This window comes from Lampris incognitus, chromosome 3 (genome assembly GCF_029633865.1).
Source record: "Lampris incognitus isolate fLamInc1 chromosome 3, fLamInc1.hap2, whole genome shotgun sequence".
Classification (NCBI taxonomy): domain Eukaryota; kingdom Metazoa; phylum Chordata; class Actinopteri; order Lampriformes; family Lampridae; genus Lampris; species Lampris incognitus.
This window is the reverse complement of record NC_079213.1, coordinates 5,861,124-5,871,270: the sequence shown is the minus strand read 5'-3', so window position 1 is coordinate 5,871,270 and position 10,147 is coordinate 5,861,124.

Genomic DNA, 10,147 nt, shown 5'->3' with positions numbered 1-10,147 from the left:
CTGAAGAAGGTATATGGGCTCAAGTTTGGTCTGATGAGTACTAGCCCAAGCTATATCAAAATAATTAATATACAGATAAACCATTGTATAATATAACACAGTGGCTACCTCAGTGTTGATCAAGTGATGGATTTTGCCTAGTATACTAATACTCTTTGCCGTTTTCGTGGTTATGGCCCTTATATGAGGTTTCCAAGATAAGGATTCATCAAGCAGAATGCCAAGGAATCGCATCGAACACACGTTAGTTATGGGGACGTTATCGATTACAATTTTAGACGAGGAGTTAAAAAAACAAACATATTTAAGACCAAAAAGATTAAGCTTTTTTTTAAAATGTTAAGTGATAATTTGTTGGACTTAAACCAAATAGACAGCTTATTAAGTTCTTCATTTAACACCTTAATGATGGTGTCAGGATGGTGGTGTCAGGATCTTTATGTGAATAGAAGACACTTGTGTCATCTGCAAATAAAACTTTAGACAGCTTGTCTGAAATGTCGGGGAGGTCATTAATATATATCAAAAATAAGTAGGGCTCAAGAATTGAGCCTTGTGGTATGCCACAAAGTATGGGAAGAAAAGGGGAATTGGTTCCATTATAGGACACAAATTGCTGTCTATCTTTAAGGTAACTGGTGAACCAGAGCAGTGTATTGTTTCTAACTCCAAGATATGAAAACTTCTGAAGAAGAATATGGTGATTAGCTGTGTCAAATACCTTAGATAAGTAAAAAAAATACCCATACCATTTTCATATTTGGCTTGCCATTTCTGTTCCTGCCTTGCCTTGCTCACCTGTTCCCCATTTCCCCGATTGGCTCCCCAGCAGTTATAACCCCCCCCCCCGGGTTGCTCCGATCCGACCCTTTGTCAGATCGTCCTATTGACTTTTGGTTGCCAGATGCGTCATGCCTTGTCCCGAGCCTTGTTTGCTGTCTATATCTACTGTTCTGGTTTTGTAAGTTGTTTGCTTTATTACAGCAGTGTTCTAGCCCCAGCCTGTCTCCGCTGTCTGCATTTGGGGCCCTGTTCCTGCACCCCCCTGACAATATAACCCGACCCAACATGGACCCAGCAGATCTGCTCAGCTTGCCGTATACTTCGGAGGATTTTGGTGTGTCGAGGGACGCTGTTCTCGGGGAAGAGCCAGTCTTTTGTAAGTGCCTCATTGCTATCTGGAGGAGGGAGCTTGAGTATGCCCAGAAACTGGCTTTTTTTCAGTGGAAGCTCCATGATGTCAACCCTGTCCCTGAACCGGTTCCCCCCCAAGCCTGTTATTTCGGCCTCTCATGTTTTCCCAGGGATTCAGCTGCCCATCATCCCAGAGGCTCAGCTGCCCAGTGTCCCAGAGTCTCAGCTGCCCAGAGTGGGTCTCAGCTGCCCAGCATCCCAGAGGCTCAGCTGCCCAGAGTGTGTCTCAGCTGCCCAGCGTCCCAGAGGCTCAGCTGCCCAGTGTCCCAGAGTCTCAGCTGCCCAGAGTGTGTCTCAGCTGCCCAGCGTCCCAGAGGCTCAGCTGCCCAGAGTGTGTCTCAGCTGCCCAGTGTCCCTCAGTCTCAGCTGCCCAGAGTGTGTCTCAGCTGCCCAGTGTCCCTGAGTCTCAGCTGCCCAGAGTGTGTCTCAGCTGCCGAGCGTCCCAGAGTCTCAGCTGTCCAGAGTGTGTCTCAGCTGCCCAGTGTCCCAGAGGCTCAGCTGCCCAGTGTCCCAGAGGCTCAGCTGCCCAGAGTGTGTCTCAGCTGCCCAGCGTCCCAGGGTCTCAGCTGCCCGGCGTCCCAGAGTTTCGGCTGCCCGGCGTCCCAGGGTCTCAGCTGCCCAGAGTGTGTCTCAGCTGCCCAGCGTCCCAGGGTCTCAGCTGCCCAGCGTCCCAGAGTCTCAGCTGCCCAGCGTCCCAGGGTCTCAGCTGCCCAGAGTGTGTCTCAGCAGCCCAGCGTCCCGCAGTGTCTCTCAGCTGCCCAGCGTCCCAGAGTCTCGGCTGCCCAGCGTCCCATGGTCTCAGCTGCCCAGAGTGGGTCTCAGCAGCCCAGCGTCCCGCAGTGTCTCTCAGCTGCCCAGCACCACTACGGAGACCCTTCCGGTTCTGGTTCGTACAGATAAATGCAGGTACGTTCATTACTGCTACATCAGCACGTTACTACACATAGGATTCTGGGTAACGTAGTTCCTAACAAACGCAAATAACACTTTTTTCCCTCCCCAATTGTACTTGGCCAGTTACCCTTCTCTTCACATCCGGCCTCCGACCCGCAGACGCGGCCAGTTGTGTCTGTAGAGACGCCCGACCAAGATTCGAACCTCCGACCCCCCGTTTTAGTAGGCAACGGAACGCAAATACCAACACGCCGTCGTACGCGCGATAAGGGTCGTGCTGTTTTCAAAACACACCCTCCTCGTCGTGACACCGCCCCGCCCCCGTTCTGCTCCTTCTCCTCGCGTCTGGAGGGGGCCACCCCCCCCCCCGTTCTGCTCCGTCTCCTCAGGTCTGGAGGGGGGCCACCCCCCCCGTTCTGCTCCGTCTCCTCAGGTCTGGAGGGGGGCCAGTGTGTCCGGGCGGTCGGGAAGGAGAGGCTGGCGTATTAATCCTGCAGTAGTTTACTTCAGCGTGCGGACTGGATGTGGATCCTCAGACCACTAAACCAGGAGTAAAACCGGCAGCGAACCTGAGCGGACCAGCGGAGGGAGGGAGGGAGGGGGGGCGGTGTAAACCGCCTGAGACCCGTGGAAACGCTCATTCCCAGTAAGTAAGCGGCTTTATAGAAAGTGGAGCTGTGTGGCGTTTCGACTCCAGAGTTCATCAGCGGGTAAAGACACAGAAAAGCGCCTGGCGTCCGTCCGAAGCGCGGCGGTCATGTGACTAATCGGCGCTGATTTGAATAAAACCAGCGTGTCGGTCCCGGCGCTTTGGAAGGGGGCAACGTTTAAACTTCAGGCCCGGTTCACGCTCCGAATGTCGGCCGGCAGACAAAGACGTCGCTCGACTATTCTGACGTCATGAGAGACACGTCATGTGTCGCCCAGGGCCGTCGTGCACGCGACGCACTTTTCTTATGTCGCGGACTCGCGCGCGTTACGTCGCTTAGCTGTGACCGGACAGTTGGATCGAAGGGACGAGGCGGTTCCGAGCGTTGCCATGGTTTCGCTCGAGAGCGTTGTTTACGTCGCGCGCGCGCATTCCTAAAGAGAACACTTTTTTTTCTTACTTTATTGATACATTCAAACAGAGCAAAATAGAGACACACGAGACACCACAAAAACAATAGATTGAAGATAAAAAAAACACAATAAAGACACAAAAGAGAAAAGCAAATTATAAAGGCGAGATCATATTTTATGTAAACAGATTCGGAGATTTGCAAATGTTGATAGGTTTTAAAGTGTTTTTCGAAGTAGAGGTTGTCCTTATATATTGTGCAACTTCTCTTTTAAGCGCAAAGAGTTCAGGCTTTCTGCTGGGGAATTTACACTTATGTATATGAAACTTGGCTAAAGATAAAAGCATATTTGGGGAAAAAGAATGCATCGCCATCTTCTAAAAAGAACACTCGCTACTGTTTACGACGCGGCGCGTGACGCGGGACGTTTCCATAGATACCGGGAGACGGTCCGCAACATTGTGACGAGCGTAAGTGCGACAACTCGAGACATTTGGAGCATAAATTGGGCTTAAATCAGACGCGGGGTGTGTGTGTGTGTGTGTGTGTGTGTGTGTGCTTCCTCGTCTATTTATGTACTACTACTACTACTACTACTTTCGGCTGCTCCCGTTAGGGGTCGCCACAGCGGATCATCCGTTTCCATTTCTTCGTCTATTTATGTACTGATCAAATAAAACTTGAGATCTTGGACTTGGCCGTCATGTGGATTTCAGTGACGTGGTGCCAGACGGCGGTGATCCGGGCCGCCCAGTTCTGCGCGGCCCGGAAGCCCAGCCGACCCCGCTGAGGGCGCAACGGCCAGTTCGTTTTGCGTTTTTTACGCAAGCTTGGCACATCTCTGGATGGGAGCGCGTCTACAGCCAAACCATGGCGCTGATGGGTTCCTTCAAGGAGTGGCCATTGTAATCAGTAGAAACGGACACCTTGGTCTGAAACTTCACAATTTGTGGACAGCGACCGAAGAATTGTGTTGAGTGACGAGTCGTCGCTTTATGACGTCACCAGCCAAAACGGTGCGAGGATATTCCGCGGTGAACTTGCTTCAAGTCTGTAGGGAGGGAGAGCGAGAGTCGCCCTCTGGTGGTGGTTTCGATCTTACTACTACTTTCGGCTGCTCCCGTTATACCGCAGCAGCAGTGTGAAGTACGTACGCAGAATGAGATGTTTTCCTAATAAAATTGTGACTGTAGAGTGAAATAAGCCCCCCCCCCCCCACTGATTTAGTGTCACAAGAATTTGGATCATCAAGTTGAATTTATATGGAAACTAGAAGAAGCCCGCTACAATGTAGCGGTTTGGTTCTCCACCTGTCTAAATCTCCCTCCTCTTCATCCTGCCAGCTAACCGCCTTCCCCCTGCCCCTAAACCCCCCCCCCACTCCAACTCCCTCCCCCCAAATGCTCAGAATCATCTGAAATGCTGAGAAAAGTGGTTTTTAGCCATTTTTAGAAAATGCATATTTTGCATAATTATGCATAATTATTTTCATTTTCTGCTATTTTTCTGCTCCTCTCCGGAACAATACCTACCACCTCCAAAAAAATGAGGATCATAAGTGCAATTTTTGCAAAAATACACATTTTGCATAATGCCAAAACCTTTCTAAGTCCCAGAAATGTTTTTATATATAGGTGAAAAAAATCAAAGATGCTCAGAATCATCTGAAATGCCGAGAAAGGTGGTTTTTATCCATTTTTAGAAAAATGCTTATTTTGCATATTTATGCATAATTATGCATAATTTTCGTCCATAGGGTTAGTGGTTGTGTCAGGAAGGGCATCCGACGTAAAATCTTGCTAGATCATTATGCGGATTGACAAGACCGCCACCGGTGTTGTGCCCTCACAGGGCACCGATGGAAACTGTCGATTCCGCTGTGGCGACCCCTGGGAAACAGGGAACAAGCCGAAAGAAGAAGAAGATGCATAATTATGCATAATTTTAATTGAATTTTCTGCTATTTTTCATAGGTGCCCCTGATCATCCCCAATAACCTCCAAAAAGAATCAAGGCCCCAAGTGCTTTAGTTTGGCCGTTTATAGACTCTCACACAGACACACACCACACACCAGACACACATTGTGACAATACGGGAGTAGATAAAAATGTTAATATATGGCTTGTTGGGTTTATTATAAGCATGTTGTTGATTTTTGTTAAAAAAAAAAAGCCTTGTGATTCAACAGGTCCACAAGGTCTCCCGTTTGACGGATGGCTGCTGTGTGATTCACTAGGCTTAGAAGGGGTATTAACAACAAACTTTTGTTCTGGTTTTTGTTCTCCAGACCGAGGAGAGCTTGGCTGCCGTGATCTCTTGTAAGGTTGTGCTTCACGTCGGTGCGATGCAGTGAAGGCGCCCAGAGAAGCCTCCAGAGTAACACCGGTCCTGCTCGGGACCGTCGGCGAAGTACCCGGGGATCTGCCTCCTCACCCCACCAGGTCGCTTATATTACATCTGGACCAATGGGTCACCCTCATCACAGAATGCAACACACCCCGTTTGTGCCGCAACAGCAAGCGTTTTGCTGTCCGGCCCAGAGGCCACAGCACGTCACAGCGCAGCCACAAAGTGCTTCGGCACCGCACTATAGACAAGACCTGCAAACTCAGATTCAGGGCAGCGTACCCGTGGAACAAATGATCTTACCGCAGAGCATACATCACCGAATGAATCCTCAAGCAAAGGGAGGGCTGAACTCCTTTGCACATGTTTTTGGTCAACATGGTGTGAATCTTATGGTGACTCCAAGTCCGCCCAGGCTTGCTTACGAATGGCACTCGGGGGAAGTGTCCAGTCAAAACAGTCTTCCTTCGTCAGGACCGAGCGGTTATGCAGGATTTCCGGCGTCGCACATCAATCCAGCAGCACGGACGACACGGCCTTGGCAAGAACGGCCCCCTCCTGTGCGAGGGCAACAAAATGCATCGGTGTTGTATTGTCTTCTGAAAACCACACCGACCGATTGCGACTCCGGTGCACGAAAGCGGTGGGTCCCTTCTGTGTCTGAAGAAGTGAAGGGCAGGCGTCAGCCTCCAGATGCAGCACACAGGAGGAGTCTGCAGGGCAGGAATTTGACAGCTTTGAACACCGGACAGCTTGGCAACAACGCGTCGTCTCCGACTGGTAAACGAGATGTGAATTGGACGTTTGCCAATCCAGCCACGTCTTCACCGGCGAAGGACTCTCCTTCCTTCGCCCGTGAGCAGCACGCGCCTTCTCCTTACGTCAGTTATGGACCACAGCAACCCACAGAAAAGGTCACGTCCGCGAGGAATGATGGGTTATTTAGTGACGGTAAAATAGACGTCTTAATTGCAAGAGTTGTCGAACAAATCAGGGATATTAAAAATCATATCAAAGCGAGTGTCCAGCAGCTGCATTTTAAGGAGGCGCCAACGCTGTCTCCTCATGAAAAACCCGCTCCCTGCCTGCCCATATGGTCTGACTCCAGACCTGTCTTGGCAAAGGCAGATGGTTCTACTAATCCACACGTGACCTCTGATCACTCAGCGGCTGCATGCGGCGGCTTTGGTCCAGCAGTAAGGAAAAAGCAAAGTCCGGTTTCAGTGACTGAGCAGCCTTTCACGGTTGAAGGTGGAGGCATTGGAGTAAGGAGGCCAAAGGACGATGGCGCAGAACGCATGCTGACAGGACATCCGACAGGTACGACATTCTCTGATGTGGAAAACCCACTGAGCAGCTATAAAAAGATAATCTTTTGACTTGAATATCTGTTTAGATTTTGATTTGCCGGTAAAGAAATGTTTGAACAGTGTCCGCGCGTGATGACGATGACGGTGGCTATTTCAAACACGTGAAGCTAGGCATGCTCAAGGTTGCTACTGCTACTACTACTACTACTTTCGGCTGCTGCCGTTAGGGGGCGCCACAGCGGATCATCTGTTTCCATCTCTTTCTGTCCTCTGCATCTTCCGCTGTCACACCAGCCACCTGCATGTCCTCCCTCACCACATCCATAAACCTCCTCTTTGGCCTTCCTCTTCTCCTCTTCCCTGGCAGCTCCATATTCAGCATCCTCCTCCCAGTATACCCAGCATCTCTCCTCCACACATGTCCAAACCATCTCAGTCTTGCCTCTCTTGCTTTGTCTCCAAACCGTCCAACCTGAGCTGTCCCTCTAATATACTCCTTCCTAATCCTGTCCTTCATCACTCCCAGTGAAAATCTTATCATCTTCACCTCTGCCACCTCCAGCTCCACCTCCTGTCTTTTCATCAGCACCACTGTCTCCACATCATACAACATAGCTGGTCTCACCACCATCTTGTAAACCTTCCCTTTAACTCTTGCTGGTACCCTTCTGTCACAAATCACTCCTGACACTCTTCTCCACCCACTCCACCCTGCCTGCACTCTCTTCTTCACCTCTCTACTGCACTCCCCGTTACTTTGGACAGTTGACCCCAAGTATTTAAACTCATACGCCTTCATCACCTCTACTCCTTGCATCCTCACCATTCCTTCGTCCTCCCTCTCGTTCACACATAGGTATTCCGTCTTGCTCCTACTGACTTTCATTCCTCTTCTCTCCAGTGCATACCTCCACCTCTCCAGGCTCTCCTCCACCTGCACCCTACTCTCACTACAGATCACAATGTCATCCGTGAACATCGTAGTCCATGGAGACTCCTGCCTGATCTCATCCGTCAACCTGTCCATCACCACTGCAAACAAGAAAGGGCTCAGAGCCGATCCTTGTTGTAATCCCACCTCCACCCTGAACCCATCTGTCATTCCAACCGCACACCTCACCACTGTCACACTTCCCTCATACGTATCCTGCGCCACTCCTACATACTTCTCTGCTACTCCTGACTTCCTCATACAATACCACACCTCCTCTCTCGGCACCCTGTCATATGCTTTCTCTAAATCCACAAAGACCCAGTGTACCTCCTTCTGACCTTCTCTATACTTCTCCATCAACATTCTCAACGCAAACATCACATCTGTGGTGCTCTTTCCTGCCATGACACCATACTGCTGCTTACTGATCATCACCTCTCCTCTTAACCTAGCTTCTATTTCCCATATTTTCATTCTGTGGCTGATCAAGAATAAGTTTGTGATAAACAATCTAGTTAAAAACCCCACTGCCATCTCTCCTAAACACGTCCATGCCTCCACAGGTATGTCATCTGGACCAACTGCCCTTCCACTCGACATAGTTTCCCTCACTTCCACCTTGCTAATCCACCACACTTCCTGATTCACTATCCCCACATCATCCAACCTTCTCTCTCTCTCACTTTCTTCATTCATCAGCCCCTCAAAGTACTCCTTCCACCATCTCAACACACTCTTCTCACTTGTCAGCACATTTCCATCTCTATCCTTGACTGCTCTTACCTGCTGCACATCCCTCCCAGCTCGGTCCCTCTGTCTAACCAATCTGTCCAAGTCCTTTTCTCCTTCCTTAGTGTCTAACCTGTCATACAACTCGCCATACGCCTTTTCCTTTGCCACCTCTGTCTTCACTTTGTGCTGCGTCTCCTTGTACTCCTGTCTACTTTCTTCATGTCTCTGACTATACCCCTTCTTCTTCACCAAGCTCTCCCTCTGGATACTTTGCTGTACTTCCTCATTCCACCACCAAGTCTCCTTGTCTTCCTTCCTCTGTCCTGATGACACACCAGGTACCTTCCTAGCTGTCTCTTCACTACCACCCAGTGCCTGTCTTAACTCCTCCCTGAACTCCACACAACAGTCTTCCTTCTTCAACTTCCACCATTTGATCTTCGGCTGTGTCTTCACTCGCTTCCTCTTCTTGGTCTCCAAAGTCATCCTACAGACCACCATCCGATGCTGCCTAGCTACGTTCCCCCCTGTCACCGCCTCGCTGTCTCCAATCCCTTTTATACCGCGCTGTCTACATAAGATATAGTCCACCTGTGTGCACTTTCCTCCACTCTTGTACGTCACCCTGTGTTCCTCCCTCTTCTTGAAATATGTATTCACCACAGCCATTTCCATCCTTTTCACAAAATCCACCACCATCTGTCCGTCCACATTCCTCTCCTTGACACTATACTTATCAATCACCTCCTCATCACCTCTGTTCCCTTTACCAACATGTCCATTGAGGCCCACTCCAATCACCACTCTCTCCTCCTTGGGTACCCTCTCCACCACGTCGTCCAACTCACTCCAGAATTCTTCTTTCTCTTCCATCTCACACCCAACTTGCAGGGCATATGCGCTGATAACGTTCATCAATACGCCTTCGATTTCCAGCTTCATACTCATCACTCTGTCCGACACTCTCTTCACCTCCAGCACACTCTTGATATACTCTTCCTTCAGAATTACCCCTACCCCATTACTCCTCCCATTCGCACCATGGTAGAAGAGTTTGAACCCGCCTCCGATACTCCTGGCCTTACTCCCCTTCCACCTGGTCTCTTGCACACACAGTGTACCTACCTTTCTTCTTTCCTTCATATCAGCCAGCTCTCTCCCTTTACCAGTCACAGTGCCAACATTCAAAATTCCGACTCTCACCTCCACACTCCTACCCTTCCTCCTCTCCCGCTGCCTCTGGACATACCTTCCCCCTCTCCTTCTCCTTCGCCCAACAGCTAACCCGGGCCTCGACCGATCCGGTATGGAAATCTGATTTATGATCCGCATATTTGATTTGGCAAAGATTTCATGCTGGATGCCCTTCTTGACGTAACCCTCCCCATTTATCCGGACTTGGGACCGTCACTAAGGATGCACTGGCTTGTGCATCCTCAGTGGCTGGGTTGCAATTACAAACAGCGTAAAAAAATAAATGAATAAAAAAAAACCCTTTAAAACTGAACTTAAAACTGTTTTCAATTCTTCATTGCACATTAATTGCATTACAGGAGTTGGTTGCTAGTCTAGAGATTGTAAAACGTCTTGCTGACATAAAGGACAACATTTCTGACATTTTGCAAAAATATTAGAATGGGAATATAGACAATGTTCATATCTTTACATCAACTGA